At 33.9% G+C, this 22,459-nt stretch overlaps 1 protein-coding gene across 1 annotated transcript in view; it reads right to left on the bottom strand.

Moving 5' to 3' along the window:
- LOC148949783 (thyrotropin-releasing hormone receptor-like) overlaps positions 1–5,632 on the bottom strand; it is a 253,090-nt gene extending 247,458 nt beyond the window's left edge. Inside the window, exon 1 of the mRNA XM_089093090.1 lies at positions 5,619–5,632. The gene's annotated coding sequence lies outside the window, so the exon portion shown is untranslated. The remainder of the gene's footprint in view (positions 1–5,618) is intronic.
- Between the last annotated feature and the right edge of the window lie 16,827 nt (positions 5,633–22,459).

The following is a 22,459-nucleotide window of genomic DNA, read 5'->3' as shown; positions in this document are numbered from 1 at the left end:
CTAATCTAAGCCATTCAGTCTTCTTAACATTAATTTTCGAACTATACTTGCACCCCAGAACTCTCAAAAGCTCAAAAAACTCCTTCACTTTGTTACACCCTTCCCTGTAAGCAAAATACACTAGATCGATTGGTGTAGTCCATACCCCTAAATCTAATTCATGGCTAAAACCAATCAGAACTGTCCATTTCTTCTAAAAGACCCCTAATCTCCTATTGAAAACTGGGAAAATATTTGGAATTTTGAGCCTATGATACAACAATTATGTTTTTCTCACATAAAGCTCGAATGAAAATCTTTTATACACACTCTACTGTTTGTCAATGACAATCAAAAATCTAAGACGTATTTTCCAGTTTTTTCGCTCTTCGAGAAAATATAAAATGTTTAACACACTGTATTCTAAATTATCAAAGCCTAATTTGTAAACAGAACCTGCTAATTTGCAATTTATTACCCTGGGCCTTATACTTAAGAGGTTTGAAGTTACTAACTTTTTAAAATTTAAGATGTTATAATGGTCTTTATTTTATCTTTTTTATATGCTGGATCAATTTGAGTTTAAATTTGATTATTTTTAACTAGAATCTAAAAGAAAGGTTAAATTGAAGCCAAATCAGCCGAAGTTTGGAAAGATAGCCAAAACGTAGGTTAATCTGTTTTTATTAATATTAAACAGCATGGAAAGTAACACCATAATAATGGAAAACAATCTTATTCTACAAAGAGGAAAAGTTTGGGTAAAAAAAAAAAAAAAAATTGAAAATCAATCAATGAACAAAGGACAAATTGAGTTTGTTTTATGATTAATTTTATGATTATAAGCAGCATGAAAAATAAATACCTTATTCGGGGATAGCCTATACTTTTGGCCTACCTACGGAAAAAAATTGATAACAAAAGAAAACCTACTCTGGGTTTGAAATAAGAAAGAAAGTGAGCAAGGGGTTAAGGCCTTCTTACAAATACTTATACCTATCATTACAGATTCTTTTTTCTACAAATTAATTCAGTAAGTCAAAAGGAACAAGATGTTTAAGTTGTATATCTTGAAGTTTGGTCCTTGATCAATTTATGTCCCTTTGCAATTTATAAATGAAACTCAGAGAGGAAAGAAGCTAACAAAATGAAAAATAAAATCAAAAAGGGTGAAAAAACGAGGATTTTATCAGCCAGTGGTGAACCATGAAGAAGACAAAATATGAGCAAATATTTCGACAAGGACCTCCACCAATTCGTCCTCAGTGCTAAGCAAAAAAGAAGACAAAGAAAAAAACGAAAATCTCCCCTTTCGAAGTTTACCCTACAAAGACAGAACAGACACCCAGTGTCTGTTCGGTCTTTGTAGGGTAAACTTCGAAAGGTTAGATTTTCGTTTTTTTTTGTCTTTGTCTTCATTTTTTTGTTTAGCACTGAGGATGACTTGGCGGAGGTCCTTGTCGAAATATTTCCTTATATTTTGTCTTCTTCATGGTTCGCCACTGGCTGATAAAATCCTCGTTTTTTCACCCTTTTTGATTTTATTTTTCATTTTGTTAGCTTCTTTCCTCTCTGAGTTTCATTTGTCATGTATAGTCAGTGTGGTCTAAGAATGTATTTATTTGCAATTTATGTTTAGATTCACGATTATTTGTCTCTAAAGTAGGAGTGCCACTGGGGTGGAGGAAGGGGGAGGAGATTTTGGTCCGCCTAGATTATTTCGCCCTTCCTAGCTTTTGCGAAACACATGCTTGTTATTGAAAGTTGGGCCTCTCTGCCCTATCTATGTTTTTGCCTCTTTCTCCTCCTAGACTTGAAAAATACATTTTGTGGTAATTACATTAAAAAAAAATACGTTTCTTACGTTTTAATTTGAAAAATATAAATAAGGGCCCCTCTAGACTTTGAAATATATTCCCCCTTACAATTTCATTAATTGAAAATGTAGGAAATTTTTTCTCATAACAATGTACCGTGATTTTTTACAACAATTTTTTTTTGCCTAATTTGAGTTTTTGGACATTTTAGAGTTGATAGTTAATTTTATGATGAAAAACGAAATCATTTTTCAAATGTTTCCGAAAGAAAAAAAAACAAAGCTTTCAAAAACAATAGTTCATTGATTATGACAAAAAAAGTATCGAAAAATTTCGAGTTATTTTTTTCTGTAAAATTGTTATTCACGTCTTTTTTTTTCTCGGTTTAGTAACAACCCTACTTTATATGGATAAAGACGTTTTGCAAGATATAATAAAAGATAGCCTAAACACGATTATTATTTATATGTTTACCGTAATTATTCATAACCCAAATAAAATATTTTCGATTATTACTCTTCTCTTCAAAATGTTCTTGTTCTAAAAAAAAAAAGAAGATTCTTCCACTTAGAAAGCTAATACACAACTGAAGAGTAGGTTTTATCGTTGTCTCTATTCCTGCGTAAGATGAATTGAAGAGACAATACCTTCTTTTCTTTCAGTAGTCTCCTTGTTGGTAGATATAAAAATATTAGAAAACGCCAGACCTTGCTTTCCTTTCGAGCCAATAGCAATTCTGAACCTGTAATAGGGCATTGCTCCGATACAAAAATTGGTAGGAAAAGTAGAAATTTCTGCTTTAGCGTTATTAGACCTATCTGCCTTTATTGTTAAAAAAAAAATGAATGAACCTCATTACCGTTGACCACTAATTAGGACAAACTACTCCATCATTAGAACGGGGCTTAAAAGTAAGGTAATATTTATAATTAGCACATAAGAAACACTGTATTTTTACTATCTGGGATTTCCTTATTAGCAAAGATGAGTTTCCTGATAGTTCATGCATGTCCCCTTTCCTCTATCCAAGTAAATGGATGAAACCTGTTTAAAGGGAACGGGGAATCAAGTTAGAAAGATGATACTTTTGCGTTCATAGAACACTGTATAAAGACTAAGTGGTTGGTTTATGGAGGTAAAGAAACTGATAGCTCTTTCTTACGTGTTTTTCCTTATTCTCTTTATAATATGTTTTTTGCACTTAATACCAGTGAATGATCAGTTTTATCCCAATGATGTTATATTTGAGATAATACAATGATATATTATCGTATTGGTTTTCACAATCAAAACAATACCGAATCTGCATTATTTGTCGGGAAAAAAGTAAAAAAAAAATTTTGTTTTTGGCCAAAATTTCTTGTCATTTTTTGCCAGGATCTGCATTTTTGGTGGGTCCCTGAAAAATTTTCTTGGGTCTGCTCGATATGCTTGAATACAAAGAATTTTCTTAAAAATATTTAACACTGGCTTATTCAAATTGATCTTTAAGAAAATACTTAGAGTGCAAAATCAAAATATGTTTGTCTTTTTTTGTAGTAATTCTTAGTGGCTTTGTATAGTTTAAAGTTTATCCCAAGCTTTGGCACTAATACAAGAAAATATAAAGTGGAGGGTCAAATTCTTTTCAGAAAGTTAATTAAAGAAAAATTATTCATCGATATTTTCAGCCAACATTTTTTTTTTTGAAAAAAACTCTGTGTCTCTTCAATACGCTTTATGTTTATTGGTATCTCATTTGTATATGATTTAACTTAGAAAATTTACCTAAAAAAAAATTTATATTAGACTTAGTCAAATTGGGTTCTAATAAAACACTTACGGTGCAATGTCAAAATATGTTTGCGGTTTTTTTTGTTGTAATTATCAGTGGCTATAAATAGTCGAAGGGTTAAATTTGTATCAGAAAGTTGTTCCGTTTGCAATATTCTTATAATTAAAGCAAAATCATGCATAGATATGTTGGGCCGAATTGCAATTTTTTCGTCTTTTTTCACTCATTTCAAAATTATGATTTTTTTTATTGAAGAAAAATTATTTGAAATTTAGTATTTAGATCCTCCTTTAGATAACAAATTAATAAAGTGTGAGATTAATTGAAAAGAAAATCTTGACAATATTTATGGGATATATTATCAAATATTTCTGACATACATTTTTTATATATTATAAAAAATAAAAGATTTAGATGACTACTTAGCATTTTTCTCGTTTTGAAAAAGAAGATAAATCATTTAAACATCAAATTCTTATACTATGCTATTAGAAAAAACTCAAGTATAATATGTTTAATGTTGCCTAGATTTTAGTTAACATAGACCAGTTAATTTGATAGCTAGTTAAGTAATGTTCAGTCTAATAAAAGATGAGGGGCTTCCAGGCATGAACACAAAGTAGAGGCGTGTTTGTTGAGTGTCTTCTGAGGTCTAAACTGTTCTAACTAGTTCCAAACTACTTCACATATTTTAACTCCTTTAAGAGTAAGGGCGTCAAAAAATTATGACATTCAAGGGAATGGGAACATCTTTTCCATCGATATAGTCCATTGATATTAATGCATTTACTCTTAGTTAATAATGAGCGAAGAATCGAAATTTTAGCTATATTCCGATTCGATTTTAGCATTTACTGAATGGTCAGTGCCTTTGCTTATCTTTGTAAAACCTCAGAAAATTCGGGAAACTCAGATATTTTAGCTAATAATTCTTGTTGAAATTGTAATTTCTTTTTAATCTGATTGTAGATAAAACAAAAGATTTGAGTACAGATTAAAAATTGTAAAAAATTATATATTTGAAGAATTGATTCTGACCAGTGAGAGAAGCCGCACAAAGGATACATACGTACAGATAATACCAAAATATAGGGAAGAAATAAATTTTGCCTATAGCCTACGTGTATGGAGCCCTAAGGGCAAACACAACATCTATTGAAAGTTCAGTTCAGTTATCATTTTATGCAAAATAAAATCAGTATTTATATCTAATGTAACCATCTATTCCGAATATCTATCTATTCCCTCTATCTGTTTATTCTTATACCAATTTGGTTTCAGGACCACCATAATGGCGAGGGCCTCTTTGCAGAATTTCAGAAAAGTCAGGAAACTCAGAAGATGTATGGTTAATTTTAGAAAAATCACAAAACTAAAAATTATAACGAAGAGAAAAATGAGGATAACCAGACCCAAAAAAAATACAATTTATATTTTTCAGTCAAGACCTCCGCTCACCCGTTCTCAGTGCATAATCAAGAATCCAAAATGAAAATACAGTTAAAAATCTATGAGGCAATATAAATAGACGAACTTAAAAAAGAAACACTAGGATAGATAACTTCGACTCGGTACAAACCAAAATATTGGCAGTGTATTAATCTTTTTTTTCACTGGCTGTGATTATCCTCTGTTTTTCTTTGTTTGATCTCAGAAATTATTTTAAAACTTCACACATTAGAATATAGATTAGCAATTGTATAAAATCACAGGTTGCATTTAAAACCAATAGAAAATATTTTTTTGTTAAAACCCACCATGATGTACCTTTTTGAAGGCTTGGTTCTGACAGAAGAAAAAAAACGAAGTTATGCAAAGGATACACACGCATAGATAATACCGGAATGTAGCGCAGAGTATGTAACGTATGTAACGAGGAATGTAAAGGAATGTAAAGCAGTAATAAGTCTTGCTTGTATGTGTGCTGGGCCCTTCGAGAAAAACTGAACATTTAAAGGAAATTAAATCTTCTTGCCTTTTCTAAAGAAAATCTTTATTTCTGTCTTTTCCAGCTAAAAATACACGTACAGCATCAAACATAAACTTACCATATCTATAAATAGCAAAAATCCATTTCTTTCGTTATCCTTTCCCTTTGAAGTCTTAAAGGGAAATGGTTTAACTCCTCACTGTGACCGTGTATTTCCTTCGAGAATCGCGACGATGGAACTTTGTACATATGTCACCAGAAACAGTACCTCAGCTAGGGAATAGGGAAAAAGACACTTTGAAATTAATACTTATTCCCAAATGATTTTAGAGAAAATAAGCATTGAAAAAATTGCAAGGGGTGTTATTAGAAACAATATTCTTACACATATCTGAGTAAGATAATAAAACCTGACATTTTATCAAATACATTGTTTCTTATTCAGACAAAATCTTAGAATATTCATGAGGGCGCAATTGAACACCCTAAATAGTTTTGTTTGCCCTCCCTGCTTGCTTTAAAAATTTTTTTTTGTTTTTTATTAAGAAATATCCTTTCTGTGTTTTTAATGAAAAAGAAAAATAAACGACACCAGAATTGCCCCCCCCCCATTTGTATTTATAAAAAAAATTATCCCCCAATAATTTTTGTCAATTTATGGCCCATGTTTACATATAAAATTCAATTTTTAAAATCCACTTTTCAAATAAGTAAAATTTGAGAATTTTAAATTTACCATTAAAAGTTATGTTTACATTTAATAAATTATGTCATCCATTTAGGGACATATACAGGCCGATTTTCCTCAGTTTCTGTACACATTTTATTTGAGCTATCAACAATTATTTTTAATTTCTAGGTAGTAGGTACCCCCCCCTCCCATGGGTGCCGGTAGGGGGGCCATGGCCTCCCCAGAAATTTGGGACTCTAAAGTAATTATCAGGAAACCAAAAGAAAAAGGCAGGATATGGAAAAGCCATGGTAAAAATCTGTGTTGCCCCATTGTTAACAGCCTGCCAATATTTTTTGACCCTATAACGAAAGTGCAAGAGCCTAACTATTGATAACTCTAAATCAAAGAATCAGCTATTTATGGCAATCCTAGATATGTATTTGTGTATTAGTATTTAGTGCAGTTATTAGTACACAAGAAAGTTCGTATAATAAAAGAAAATACAAGGAAAACTACTTAATAAGGGGCAATTTCGGTAAAAATTGCCGTAAACTTTTGCTTGTATCGCCAGAGTATCCATGAGCTACTATATAAAGCCACTATAATCAGAAATATTTCCCCTGAACTGGATGGTGTGAATTTTTGTACGATACGTTTTTTGTGTTTTATTATCATGTATCTATTTTTCCAGGAGTGATTGTATATATCTAGTTGTAGCTATGAAAAGATTTGATTTTTACAGTTATGAAGTATAAAGGTATCAAATATATTGCTTTTTTATATTAAAATTCAATTAGAAATAATTGAATTAAAAATATTTGTTTTATTTTCTTAATCTAAGTTTTAATGTTTTACTTTGAACAAACTGCTTTGATAATGCGGTACTTTTTATAAAAAATTGAGTTTAAAGGCATTAAATATTTTGGTGTTTGATAAACAAGTTCAAAACTGTCGATATTGTTAAAAAATATCCGTCCAACGCTTTGGCATTGCTCAACAAAACTGAATGCTGGGCGTTCATAAATAAGTTTTTGTAAACAGGCTATTGTTTTGTGTAATTTTTTTAATTAATTACTTTTGCGATTTTTATATACTTTTACTTTAATCAACCTACTTTTATATTGCCTTTAGAAAAATGGTTGCAAGCTTCATTAAATAAAAAAAGAAGTTTTTTTTCAACTGAAAGTAAGGAGCAACATTAAAACAAAACGAAAAAAAGTTACGTATATGACGCGGGTTGCCCCCCCCCCTCAATATCTCACTCTTCACGCTAGAGTTTTCGGCATTAAAAAAAAAAGTTACTTATTGTTCTAATTAAAAGACCCTTGTGTTTCAAGAGTTGTTTTTAAAGAATTAACACAAAATTTAAACTTTAGCGTAAGGAACGAGGGGTGGAGGAGGGGGCAACCCCCCTCATTTACGTAATAATTTCTGTTCGTTTTAATGTTGCTCCTTACTTTCAGTTGAAAACAACTTGTTTTTTTATTTAATTTCTGATCATGTTTTTTTTAATAACGCCAGGACACCTGGCTCCACCTCCACGGAAAAATCCCCCTCCACACAGAAATATCCTCATTTCTCCGCATCCGTCCATTGCTCTTTTTTTCTGTTCTTTTCTACTTTGGTATTTCCTGCAGTAGCGGAGAGAATCTTGAACGGACTATCCTTTTCTTGTTTTCTCGCAGTATATAAATAACATAAGTTGGGATAAAAGCCTCTTCATCTAGCTGTTATATTTTTGTACTATCCCATTTTTGGTCTGTGAAATGCGATTAATAAAGATGGGGGAAAAGAAATTTTTTTTTCTCTCTAAGATATAAGAAACTATGACCCTGATGAAAAACCAAGCACAGGTTTGACCCTTATAAAAGGGACCGATCACCTGGGCTGTTTTTATAAATTAAATAAAAAAAAACAAGTTTTTTTAACTGAAAGTAAGGAATGACGTTAAAACTTAAAACAAAAAGAAATTATTCCGTATATGAAAGGAGCTGTCCCCTTCTCAACGCTTTGCTCTTTACGCTATTAAATAAAAAAACAAGTTTTTTAAACTGAAAGTAAGGAGCGACATTAAAACTTAAAACGAACAGAAATTATTCCGTATATGAAAGGGACTGTCCCCTCCTCAACGCCACGCTCTTTACGCTAAATTTTTTTATTGTTTTAAAAAATAGTTGTGAGACAGAGTCAAACTTTAGCTTAAAGAGCGAGGCATTGAGGAGGGGACAGTCCCTTTTATATATGGAATAATTTCTGTTCGTTTTAAGTTTTAATGTCGCTCCTTACTTTCAGTTTAAAAAACTTGTATTTTTTTATTTAATTTTTGAACGTTTTTGGATAAATGCAGGTTTTGATCTTGGCTGACCGTACATGAATAATTAAAGAAAATTTTCATATTAATTTACTTTTATTTAGTTAAATGACTTTCTCGAAACTTGTTTAATTTTATTTACGAACGTTTTTATTAGTAATAAATATACGTATCTTACGAATTAACTAACGTAACGAACTTCTATATTCATATGTTTTTACGTATATTAGGGGGTTCGAACCCAAATCCGTGCATTGCTGTTTCATCTAAAGTTCGAGTTTTGTTCCAATTCTTCAAAAACGACCCCCTAATGACACACGCCGTTAATTGTAATAAGTAGCTTTTGTTGCAGTACTAAAATATCTTTGTCTTAAAGAGCAAGGCATTGACCACGGGGTGAACCCAATTATATATGTAATATTTTGTGTTCGTTTAAAGTTTCGATGTTGCTGCTGTTGCAGTTGAAATACTTGTTTTTTTTATATTAAATTTCTGATCTTTTTTTTAAATAATGATGGGAAGTCCGGCGTCCCCTTCATAGCATTGTCCCTTCCCCCATGAAAACTTCCTTCATGGAAAGATCCTCCCACATAACCTCCGACCAACCCCTCCCCCACTACCAGGAAAAATTTCCCCTGAAAACGTCTGTATACTTCCAAATAACCAATACTATATGTTAACATTGGGTAAAGTTCATAACTTTCAGCCCTCCCCCTGGGAACTTCGGGGGATTAAGTCATCCTAAAAGACATACTTATAATGTTTTCGAACATGCTGAACAAAATGGCTATCTCAAAATTTTGATCAGGTGACTTTGGGAAAAAAATGAGCGTGGGAGGGGGCCTAGTTGCCCTTCATTTTTTTTGTCATTTAAAAAGGGCAGTAGAACTTTTAATTTCCATTCCAATGAGCCCTCCCAAGATATTCTAGGACAACTGGGTCGATACGATCACCCCTGGAAAAAAACAAAACAAAAAACAAACAAATAAACACGCACCCGTGATCTTTATTCTGGCAAAAAATGCAAAATTCCACATTTTTGTCGATAGGAGCTTAATACCTCTACAGTAGGGTTTTCTGATACGCGGAATATGATGGTGTGATTTTAATTAAGGTGCTATAATTTTTAGGGGGTCTTTCCCCCTTTTTTTGAAAATCAGCCAAGTTTTCTCAGGCGCCTAACTTTTGACAGGAAGGATTAAACTTGATGAAACTTATATATTTAAAATTGGTATTAAAATCTGATTCTTTTGATGTATCTATTTGTATCAAAATACCGTTTTCTAGAGTTTCGGTTACCATTGAGCCGGGTCGCTCCTTACTTACAGTTCGTTACCACGAACTGTTTGAAAGTTTTTTATTGTCTATGAAAAATAGAGTTTTTAGGAAGTCAAACTCTAGCGTAAAGAGCGAGGCGTTGAGGATGGCACAACCCCTTTCATATACGGAATAATTTCTGTTCGTTTAAAGTTTTAACGTCGTTCCTTACTTTCAGTTAAAAAACTTGTTTTTTTGTTTAATTTTTAGACGTTTTTGATTTGATTATGGTTTTGATTTTGGCTCACCGTACATGAATAATTAAAACAAAATTTGTATATTAATTTTATTTTTATTTGATTAAATGGCTTTCTCAAAACTTGATTAATTTTACTTACGAACGTTTTTATTAGTAATAAATACAAGTAACTTACGAATTAACTTACGTAACGAACTTCTATGTTCATATATTTTTAATACGCATATTAGGGGGTTCGTCCCCTAGTCAATACCACGCTCTTTAAGCTAAAGTTTGAATTTTGTTCCAATTCTTTAAAACTGACTCCTTAATCACAAAGGTCGTTATTTAGAATAAATAGCTCTTATGAAAGTACTAAAAAACCTTTGGCTTAAAGAGCAAGGTATTGACTAGGGGGTGAACCCAATCATATATTTAATATTTTCTTTCGTTTTAAGTTTTGATGTTGCTCCTTACTTTTAGTTGAAAAACTTGTTTTTTTTTATATTTAATTTCTGATCTATTTTTAAATAATGCTAGGAAATCCGGCGCCCCCTTCATAGCAATGTCCCCCATGAAAACTTCCTTCATGGAAAGATGCTCCCACATAACCTCCAACCCACCCCCCTCCCCACTACCAGAAATAATCCCCAGTGTAAACGTCTGGGTACTTCCCAATAACCAATACTATATGTTAACATTGGGTAAAGTTCATAACTTTCAGCCCCCCCCCCCCCCTGGGGAATTCGGGAGATTAAGTCATCCTAAAAGACATAGTTATCATATTTTTGACCATGCTGAACAAACTGGCTGTCTCAAAATTTTGATCTGGTGACTTTGGGAAAAAAATGAGCGTGGGAAGGAGCCTAGTTGCCCTCCATTTTTTGGTCACTTAAAAAGGGCACTAGAAGTTTTATTTTTTGTTCCAATGAGCCCTCTTACGATATTCTAGGACCACTGGGGCGATGCGATCACCCCTGGAAAAAAAAAACAAAAAACAAATAAGCACGCATCCGTGATTTTTCTTTTGGCAAAAAATGGAAAATTCCACATTTTTGTAGATAGGAGCTTGAAATCTTTACAGTAGGGTTTTCTGATACGCTGCATATGATGGTGGGATTTTCATTAAGGTTCTATAAGTCTTAGGGGGTCTTTCCCCCTTTTTTCAAAAATCAGCTAAATTTTCTCAGGCGCGTAACTTTTGATGGTTAGGACTAAACTTGAAGAAACTTATATATTTGAAATCAGCATTGAAATTTTATTATTTTGATGTATCTCTTGGTATCAAAATCCCGTTTTCTAGACTTTTGGTTAACATTGAGCCGGGTCGCTCCTTACTTACAGTTCGTTACGACGAAGTGTTTGATATTTGGGACTCAGTATTTTAGGCAGGGACTGCCAAATAAGTAAAACTAACGTACCTTTTTCTTTATAATTGTGTAATCACGTTTTCAATCTGGAGGGCAACATTTTTCTCTGTGCTTTGAGGAAGTTAAAGGTAGTTCAAAACTGATGGTGAATCAGTGCAAAACATATAATCTGGATCTTGGGTATCTGTTTGTCAGATACCCAAGTCCTTGTCCTTGATACCCAAGTCCTTGATACCAAAGTCCTTGTCTTCAAGTCCTTGATAGGACTTGAAGAGCAGACTTGATTGCAATAAAGTCAGCTGAAAAAATTTCCAGGCCAAGGGGTAAATGGTAAGAAGGAAATGGACTCTGGGAGGTTAAAAAAACTGAACAACTGCACGTTTTCTCCATCTTTAAGCCACCTGTATGTACTTGAGTGTGGTCCTGATAGTCCACCATCTTTCCCAGGAAGATAACTTTCATTAATACATTTGGAAGTCCTTCTCTTCTTGTGAACCTGATCATAGGAAAGCGATGGTTATTCTAAAACGTTTAAACATTTCGCGCTTCAAGCTATGTACCTGTCACTAAACTATACGTTAGTAAATGAAAGTAAACTATTGAGTAAGATTTATACAGGAAAGACTGTGTCAAAACTTGTGTCGAAATATGACCGTAATTGCAGCTTTCATCCGTTGCACCCCCTTCATAGACAGTGATATCCAAAGTAGTATGTTCGAGACTGTCGTTCATCGTTTAAGTTATTCTTTGTTTTGGTTAACACTGTAAATTTCTCTTTTCCATTCTTTTGCAGTCCATCTTTATGCTATGTTTATATTGTTTGATGGGTTACATACAAATCAATAATTCTGTCTGCCCAAGGGGTATGCTAGGTCAAAGTTGAATCCTGATCAGAAATTTTGGAACAAGAAATAAGAAGCAATTATCGTTTATAAACTTGCTTGGGAATAACAAATGAACACAAGACTTTGTATGGAATTTCTTAAGTTGCGTATTATTAATGATTTGAAACTGAATTTCATTATTTTAGAGACGTCTATTGGAATATTATTGCTATCAAAGAGGGAACAATAATCTAGTGAGCAGGAGCCATAGTTTTAGATTTATTCGTGTCTCTTGGAAACAATTGTATATATATATTTGAAGTAAATAACGTAGTACAGAGCAAAAGGAATGCTAACTAAAAAACTTTTCTGAAAATAATATATACACAGAATAAAGTTGAGAAGATTTTTCACTACTCAAGAAAATTAAAGAGACTACTCTGTACAAGAGGGGGAAGGGAGGGTACACCTTTAAGCTACGCTTATCAAGTTGAAGATTGACTAGTGCCTGATGCTATAATTCTTTACGCTAGAACGTGTTTATTTTTCTCTTCAAAATGCTTCAAAACGAATTTTCTTAGACAAGTTCATTGTGATAGAAGGAATAGAATATAGTATGAATGCGAGAATGAAAGCGGTTAATGTACAATTTTTCACTTCTAACGTTTGGATGGTATTCGGCAAATAGAACAATTTTAGCTACCAACTGGCTATTTTTATTAAGACCACTTACTAGTACAAGAACAGACTGACAGGATCACACGCAAAAATATGTTTTTCTATTAGGTGACTTTAATTCTCAGGCTCGAAGAAATTGTAATAGATGGTATTCTGGTCTTAGTAAGTTTGACGTGGGAAAGGGAAATAGCAAAGGCTATAGATGGCTGCAATTTTGTAGATACAGCAATCTAGTTGTAACGAATACAGTGTTTGGTCATCAAATGGCTCATAAGTTAAAATTGTACTGGCATCATCGTAGATGACCTACCTTATTGATTACGTTATTGTAATTTCTTAATTTCTGATCGTTTTTTTTTAAATAATGCTGGGAAATCTGGCGCCCCCTTCATAGCTATGTCCCTTCCCCGCTGAAAACGTCCTCCATGGAAAGATCCTCCTACGTAACCCCCGACCCCACTAATTAGAAATTATCTTCATTTGCCAGCTCTAATGTGCTTCAAAATAAAACATTGTCCGAGTCAAAACCAAGCTCAAGATCCACGTAGAGAGACAAAGTGAGGAGACACTTTGCAAAAATATAGAGGAAAATGAAAAAGTTGAAACATCAACATTGTAAACCGAAGACGGACAGGACTGATAAAAGATACTGAGTTATGTATAGGACTGGTGCTATTGATGTTAAAGATCATCTATTAGTGTCTATTAGTGATTAAATAAAAAAAACAGGTTTTTTAAACTGAAATTAAGGAGCGACATTAAAACTTAAAACGAACAGAAATTATTCCGTATATGAAAGGGGCTGTCCCTTCCTCAACGCCTCGCTCTTTACGCTAAAGTTTGACTCTGTCTCACAGCTTTATTTTTTAAAACAATAAAAAACTTTAGCGTAAAGAGTTAGGCGTTGAGGAGGGGACAGCCACTTTCATATACGGAATAATTTCTGTTCGTTTTAAGTTTTAATATCGCTCCTTACTTTCAGTTTAAAAAACTTGTTTTTTTTCATTTAATTTCTGATTGTTTTTTAGTTAATGCAGCTTTTATTTTGGCTCACCGTCATTGAATAAGGAAACGAAATTTGCATAAAAATTTTACTTTTCTTTTGCTAAATGGCTGTCTCTAAATTTGCTTCTGACGTAATTTACAATTCAACTTACGTAACGAACTTCTATATTCGTATATTTTTCTTCTTGCAAAAAATACAAAGTTGCAGATTTTTGCAGATATGAGCTTGAAACCTAAGTAATAGGGTTTTCTGATACGCTGAATCTGACGGTGTGATTTTCATTAAAATTATTTCACTTGTAGGGGATGTTTCCCCCCTCTTAAAAAAATCAGGTAAATTTTCTCAGGCTCGTAGCCTTTGATGAGTAATACTAAACTTAATAAAATTTATATATTTAGAATCAGCATTATAAGCCCATTCTTTTGATACATTTATTGACATCAAAATTCCGTTTTTAAAAGTTTCGATTACTATTTAGCCATATCGCTTGTTTTTTTTATTGCGTATATGTTATTACGTATATGAGGGGGTTCTCCCCTTAGTCCCCTTATTCCGTATATGAAACGGGCTGTCCCCTCTTCAACGCCTCGTTCTTTACGCCAAAGTTTGACTTTCTCACAACTCTATTTTTTTAACAATAAAAAACTAGCGTAAAGAGCGAGGCGTTGAGGAGGGGACAGCCCCTTTCATATACGGAATATTTCTGTTCGTTTTAAGTTTTAATGTCGCTCCTTACTTTCAGTTTAAGAAACTTGTTTTTTTTATTTAATTTCTGATCGTTTTTTAGTTAATGCAGCTTTTATTTTGGCTCACCGTCATTCAATAAGTAAACAAAATTTGCATAAACATTTTACTTTTCTTTTGCTAAATGGATGCCTCTAAATTTGTTTCTGACGTAAATTACAAATTAACTTACGTAACGAACTTCTATATTCGTATATCTTCTTCTGGCAAAAAATAAAAAGTAGCAGATTTTTGCATATGTGAGCTTGAAACCTATGTAATAGGGTTTTCTGATACGCTGAATCTGACGGTGTGATTTTCATTAAAATTCTTTCACTTGTAGGGGTTGTTTCCCCCCTCTTTAAAAAATCAGGTAGAATCAGCATTATAAGCCCATTCTTTTGATACATTTATTGACATCAAAATTCCGTTTTTAAAAGTATCGATAACTATTGAGCCATATCGCTTGTTTTTTTTGTTTTTGTTTTTTTGCATATATGTTATTACGTATATGAGAGGGTTCTCCCCTTAGTCCCCTTATTCCGTATATGAAAGGGGCTGTCCCCTCCTCAACGCCTCGTTCTTTACGCTAAAGTTTGACTTTCTTACAACTCTATTTTTCTTTAAATAAAAAACTTTAGCGTAAAGAGCAAGGCGTTGAGGAGGGGACAGCCCCTTTCATATACGGAATAATTTCTGTTCGTTTTAAGTTTTGACGTCATTCCTTACTTTCAGTTAAAAAAAAAACTTTTTTTTTTATTTAAATGAAAAGGGCTGTCCTCTCCTCAACGCCCCGCTCTTTACGCTAAAGTTTTTCATTGTTTAAAAAAAATAGAGTTTTGAGAAAGTCAAACTTTAGCGTAAAGAGCGAGGCGTTGCGGAGGGCACAGCCCCTTTCATATACGGAATAATTTGGCTAAATGGCTTTCTCGAAACATGTTTAATTTTATTTTCGAACGTTTTTATTAGTAATAAATATACGTAACTTACGAATTAACTTGCGTAACGAACTTCTATATTCATACATTTTTAATGTAATTTAGAGGGTTCGCAATTCTTTAAAAATGACCCCTTAATCACAAATGCCGTTAATTAGAATAAATAGCTCTTATGAAAGTACTAAGTAATTTTTGGCCTAATGAGCGAGGTAATGACTAGGGGATGAACCCAATCATATACATAATGTTTTCTGTCATTTTAAGTTTTGATGTTGCTCCTTACTTTCAGTTGAAAACTTGTTTTTTTATATATAATTTCTTATCTTTTTTTAAATAATGCTGGGAAATCCGGCGCCCCCATCATAGCAATGTCCCTTCCCCCATGAAAACTTCTTTCGTGGAAAGATCCTCCCACATAACCCCAGACCCCCCCCCAACCCCACTACCAGAAAAAATCCCCCCTAAAAACGTCTGTATACTTCCCAATAACCAATACTATATGTTAACGTTGGGTAAAGTTCATAACTTTAAGCCGTCCCCCCAGGGACTTCGGGGGATTAAATCATCCTAAAAGACATACTTATCATATTTTCGACCATGCTGAACAAAATGGCTATCTCAAAATTTTGATCGGATGACTTTGGAAAAAAATGAGCGTGGGAGGGGGCCTAGTTGCCGTCAATTTTTTTTTTCACTTAAAAAGGGCACTAGACCTTTAAATTTCCGTTCGAATGAGCCCTCCCACGATATTCTAGGACCACTGGGTCGATATGATCACCTCTGGGAAAAAAAAATAAATAAATAAACACACATCCGTGATCTTTCTTCTGACAAAAAATGCAAAATTCCACACTTTTGCACATAGGAGCTTGAAACCTCTACAGTAGGGTTTTATGATAGGCTGAATATGATGGTGTGATTTTCATTAAGGTTCTATAATTTTTAGGGGGCCTTTCCCCCTTTTTTCGAAAATCAGCCAAATTATCTCAGCCGCGTAAATTTTGATGGGTAAGATTAAACTTGATGAAACTTATATATTTGAAATCCGAATTAAAATCTGATTCTTTTGATGCATCTATTGGTATCAAAATTCCGTTTTTTAGAGTTAAGGTTACCATTGAGCCGGATCGCTCGTTACTTACAGTTCGTTACCACGAACTGTTTGATCTATTAGTGTCTGGGGTTTATCATAAGCTGAAGTTTAGGAAGAGTAACTGCTGTCTGGGAATTTATGGCGTTGGTAAGCTTTAGAATGAGAATTTTAGAGAGACTTTCCAGGAACAGTTTAGTTTTAAACTGGAGAGTCTAAACTTTGACAGCGTAGGAGATCCATGGAATAACTTAAGAAAATAGCTTTTGTAGTAGCAGATGGTGTCGTAGGGAGAATTAAATGAAACAAAACAAGTTTTTAAACTGAAAGTAAGAAGCAACATTAAAACTTAAAACTAACATAAACTATTATATAGGCATATACGGGGAGGGCTGCCCCCTCCGCAATCCCTTGCTCATTACGCTAAAGTCTTAAAATTCTTTAAAATATTTCTCGTTCAAATTCTATTCTCCTTATGTTTCAATAGTCTTTCTTAAAAAAATATGACAAAAATTCAACATTTTGCGTAACGAGTGAGGGCTTGAAAAAAGGGGTACCCACTAATTTATGGAATAGTTTGGGTTCTTAAGTTTTAATGTTGCTCCTTACTTTTTGTTGAAAAAAACTCGTTCATTTTTGTTTTAATTTCTTACTTTTTTTCAAATCTTGCCCAGAAATCTCTTTGCCCCCACCCGTGTGAAATCTTCCCTGGAAAGTTTCTCGTAGAGACTACCTCCTCACAGAAAATTATCCCCGTGAAGATCCCTCCCTGCTCGAAGCTACACCTAACAATTTTCGTGTATATCCCAATAGTCATCAGTGGATCCAGAGGAGGGAGGGGCGGTCGCCCCCTGGCTTGGGCAAAACGTTCTATCATTGATTTCCTGTGAATTGATTGTGATGTCAACGCTTGGGTCAGCGCATCTTTGGAAAGGATTTAATGACGTTTGGTCTGTCTGCCTAAAGTCTTTAGGGAATTGTCTAGAGTATTTGGTGTCGCCCGAACTTACAAGGCATTTTGTAGCTTGTCATCTCGTAAATCGTTGACGCTTTAAAAAGTGTGCCTGTCAAAACCTGTTTCTTATTCAATAGCTTAGCAAAAATCTTGAAATGACTCCAATAGCCCATACGCCTTAGGGTTATTCGCGATCACAGTTTATATAATTAGGCAGTTAGTTTACCGCAGATGATTTCTGGCTCTTCATTCTCGGTGCGAACAAAAAGCTCGTCCTACTTATTTCTGCACTTATGGGTTAGTGTGTATGCGTCAATAAATGAGAAATGGTTACAAAGTGCATAATTGTAATTGTGAAAGCAGAAAAAAACTTGGTGAGCCGGTCAAGTGGTTTGCAAGTGTCCCATCTCACAGGTATAACTGAATTTATATACAAATTATGACTTAATCTATTATTTATATACAGTGGACTCAACTGATTGGCCTATATAAGATTTTATAAAAAAGGGGGCGGGGGGTTGATGAAATCTGTGAAAATAAGGAATTTTTTTTCTTCTAATAATTGGTGGACTAGGTGTGAGTGTTTCAGGGGCGGATCCAGGATTTTTTAGAGGGGGGAGCGCAAAATAGGTTTATCCGATAAACTTACGCTAGGAGCAAGTTTAATTAATGCAAATTTCCATGAATTAGATAAATTACACTATTTTAGACTACTATAGGAGGGGCATCCCTCACCCCCCTCCCCTCTGGATCCGCCACTGGGGGGCTTATCATTTTTTTTCACGTCGTGATATTTATTTTCTACGATATTTTTTTTCTAGATAAGACTAGTTTCGTTTTAAATCAATGTTTTCGTATGAAATGGGAAGACCTTTTCTGAACTTAAAACAATAAACACCTCTGTTTGAAAATCTTTGCACTTTGTGAATTTAGATAGCGATAAGGGTTCCTGATTGACACCAATTTTAGGACTTGGTTTCTATTTATTGGTTGCTTTGGTAAAAGTTGCCACAGTACTACAGACAGTAAAAACAAAACCAATATCAATAAACAGGTGTAAAAAGTAGAAGTGACTACATTTAATTTAGCTGCAAGTCTACATTCATGCCCACCACATAATTTCCCTTCGAGAAAAAATTGATAAAACTTTTAAAACTGAAATATCAATGCAAAGCACCAAAAAAAATAATCAAATGTCATCGCTTTATGGCATTGTTCAAATAGAACTTATTTTCAACTTTATTATCGTTGTACATTCTTTATTTGTATTTCTTTCCACTCTTAAAGCAATGTTATATTTACCTTTTTGCATTATAACAACCCACTATGTATAGATTCATATAAATTTATATGCAGTGTTACCGCCATACCAATTATTCTCCTTTCCTTTTTTATTCTTTAATAATAATTTCTGGTCGTTTTGAGTTTGAATTATTGTAGGCTTCTATTTCTACTGGTCTTAAGTTTAATATGGCCTTTACTTTTCTTTAAAAAAAAAACTTTCTTTTTCGTAAAGTTTTTGTAGTATATATATATATATATATATATATATATATATATATATATATATATATATATATATATATATATATATATATATATATATATATATATATATATATATATATATATATATTATATATATATATATATATATATATATATATATATATATATATATATATATATATATATATATCGGCGCGTACAAACAGCTCCTCTCATTTGATCTGCCATCAGCGGTCCAATTACCCTGAAACACGTATTTTGGCCGAAAGTTTCTCAACATGCCTTTGAAACCAACTTGAGACTTCGAAACCTATTTTTAATTCCTAAAAACATCTAATGATAACATTGCACTACTCATCACTGATTTTCATATATATTGGAATAAATTAATTTAAAATTAGTTTCTTCAAAATTAGGGTTCCAACGTTGGAGCCAAGTTTCGTGTTCAAGAGAGATCTGACTTGTCTACCCGTGAAAAGATCTAATGTCGCTTATGTTTATACCGGTTTATACATTCTCTGGAGCAATCGCACCTCGGTCCGGGTTTTTATAATGGGTGAGATAGGGAAAGATCATACTGCTATTATATATACTGTGGTCGCGATTCTAGAAGGGTTTGAAAACTATACAATTTTTGGATAATATTGACCAGTGAAAGCAGATAACTCTCGAAAACTTTTTGGGTTCGAAAGCTAAAGCTAAACGAGTGGACACCGTAATGAAGATGAAAATAACCAGAGTTTCAATGTTAGTAGTGATTCCAGCGCTTTGACTGATAGTGAGATTGTGCATGATTCATTAGCATCAATTGAAGAGTGTAGCCCAAAGAATAACACAAACATTGAAAATATAAGCACTTTCTGCGAAAATGATATCGGAAGCTATATCAATAGAATTGAAAAACTGGATGACCGTAAGCGGTATCAATTGCTTCAGAACCCGTGGACTCCGCCGTCTAACTACATCTTCCCCTATTTAGTTCACAAGAAGCAGGACAGGGACAAAAAGAGATTTTTCAATCGTACTCACTTGGGAGATTTCAATTGGCTAGTACTTTCAAATAAGAAGAGGGGCTTATTCTGTAAATATTGTGTTTTGTTAAACGTTCGAGGGGTTGGAGGCTCCAATCAGTTGCAAAAGTTGGTAAAGAAGCCCCTCGTGACTTTTTCTAAGCTAACTGGAAAAGACGGTGACTTGGTTTCTCATGAAAATAATCAGTATCATAGCGATTCAGTTGACGGAGGCAAACATTTCCTTCTAAAACATGATAACCCTGAAACCAACATTTTAAGCCTTGTAAACGAACAATGTAGCCAACAAGCGCATGAAAACGGAGTAAGATTGAAGCCAATTGTGAATTAATTGTTTTCTTGGGTCGACAGAACATTGCTCTTTGTGGCAATAGAGATGATGGAGAATTATTGACAGAAAAGGACACATTGACAAACGAAAGGAACTTTTGAGAACTTTTAAGGTAACATGTAAATAGTGGTGACGTCACTTTAAAACGACATTTGGAAATCTCAGGTGCAAATGCAACCTATATAAGCAAAAAAACACATAAGGAATTAACTGAATGTTGTTCCAAAGAGATTCTAAAAGAAATTATTGCACGAGTTCATTCTGCCAAGTTCTACAGTGTGGTTGTTGATGAAACAACGGATGTGTCACATAAATCACTAATGAGTATTGCCCTTTCCTACAATTACAATTGCACAAGACGTGAAGATTTCGTTAGTTTTTTATACCGACAGGAAACATGTTACTCGGACAGCATTGGAAACTTCGAACCGACCATTAAAGGTGAAACGCTTGGAAGTGTTGTGTTGGATTTTCTTCGATCTCTTGGGCTAGACCTGGAAAATTGTGTAGGTATATGCACTGGTGGATGTTCTATGATTGTTTCAGAACATTGTGGTGGTGTAAAAGAAGTTCAAAAGGTAGCACAGAATGTCCTGCGTTTCCCATGTTTTAACCATGCTCTAAATCTGTCCATGTAAAAAACTTCTTCTGTCTTGAGTGTTAGAAACTCCATCGGAGTAATAAAAGAAACGGTTGCTTTTTTTGGGGCTTCTGCAAAGCGCAATTATGTTTTAACCATAATAATGAAAGTACAGCTAAATGGCATGTGTGAAACGCGCTGGGTCGAAAGGCGCGATTCTTTGATGCAGTTTGTGGTAGAGGTCCCTAAGATAGCGGAAGCTCTCGAGATCATCAGTGGCTGGGCAGAATGCACAACTGGAGCGAAAGCAAAATCCTTATTGACTACTGTCACATCCTCCAATCTGATAGTAACCATGTACTCTCTTAGTAACATATCTGGACGGATTTTACCGCTCAGTCGGCTATTTCAGAAGAAGACCTTAGACCTCACGTCTGCAGCAAGCTATGTTAAGGACCTTCTTACCCAGCTGCAAGTCAAGCATCGGGAGACTAAAAGCGAGTTTAAAAACATATTTGACGAGGTAACTAAAGTGGCAACCGAGCTAGGTTTAGAAATAACAGTCCCAAGGATAGCGAAAAATCAAATAAACCAGATTAATGTACCATTCAGTTCACACGAGGAACATTATAGACTGACATTTTTTGTTCCCCTGTTGGACACAATTGTTTTTGACCTAAAAAACCTAGAAAGCCTAGAGACAGAAGACTCTCTAGAACTTGTGAGTTTTCTAGAACTTGAAATGGCACGTCTGCAGCAAGCCATGTTAAGGACCTTCTTACCCAGCTGCAAGTTAAGCATCGGGAGAGTAAAAGCGAGTTTGAAAACATATTTGATGAGATAACTAAAGTGGCAAATGAGCTAGGTTTAGAATTACAGTCCCAAGGATAGCGAAAAATCAAACAAGTAAGATTAATGAACCATTCAGTTCACACGAGGAATATTATAGACTGTCATTTTTTGTTCCCCTGTTGGACACAATCATTTTTGACCTAAGAAGCCTAGAAAGCCTAGAGAAAGAAAACTGTCTCTTGAACTGGTGAGTTCTCGAGCTGGCACAGGAATTTTCAAACATTTCCAACCAGGCGGGATGATGTAATAAATTCTTCCTAGGGGCCCTGAATGCTCAAATTAATGGGACTATCCTTTCATAATATTTTCAAGTTCTGCAGCAAGCCTTCGATTTCTTCGAAACTATTGATGAACGACAAATCGTCTGATTCGGTGCAAAATCTTCGGTGCAAAATTGGTGCAAAATCGATTTCTTGATTTCTTGATTCGGTGCAAAATCGATTTCTTCGAAACTATTGATGAACGATAAATCGTCTGATTCGGTGCAAAATCTTCGGTGCAAAATTGGTGCAAAATCGATTTCTTGATTTCTTGATTCGGTGCAAAATCGATTTCTTCGAAACTATTAATGAACGATAAATCGTCTGATTCGG

Source organism: Artemia sp. Qi Xiang Cuo, chromosome 8, assembly GCF_049724085.1.
Source record: "Artemia sp. Qi Xiang Cuo chromosome 8, ASM4972408v1, whole genome shotgun sequence".
NCBI classification, from domain to species: domain Eukaryota; kingdom Metazoa; phylum Arthropoda; class Branchiopoda; order Anostraca; family Artemiidae; genus Artemia; species Artemia sp. Qi Xiang Cuo.
This window is presented reverse-complemented; position numbering and strand designations above follow the sequence as displayed.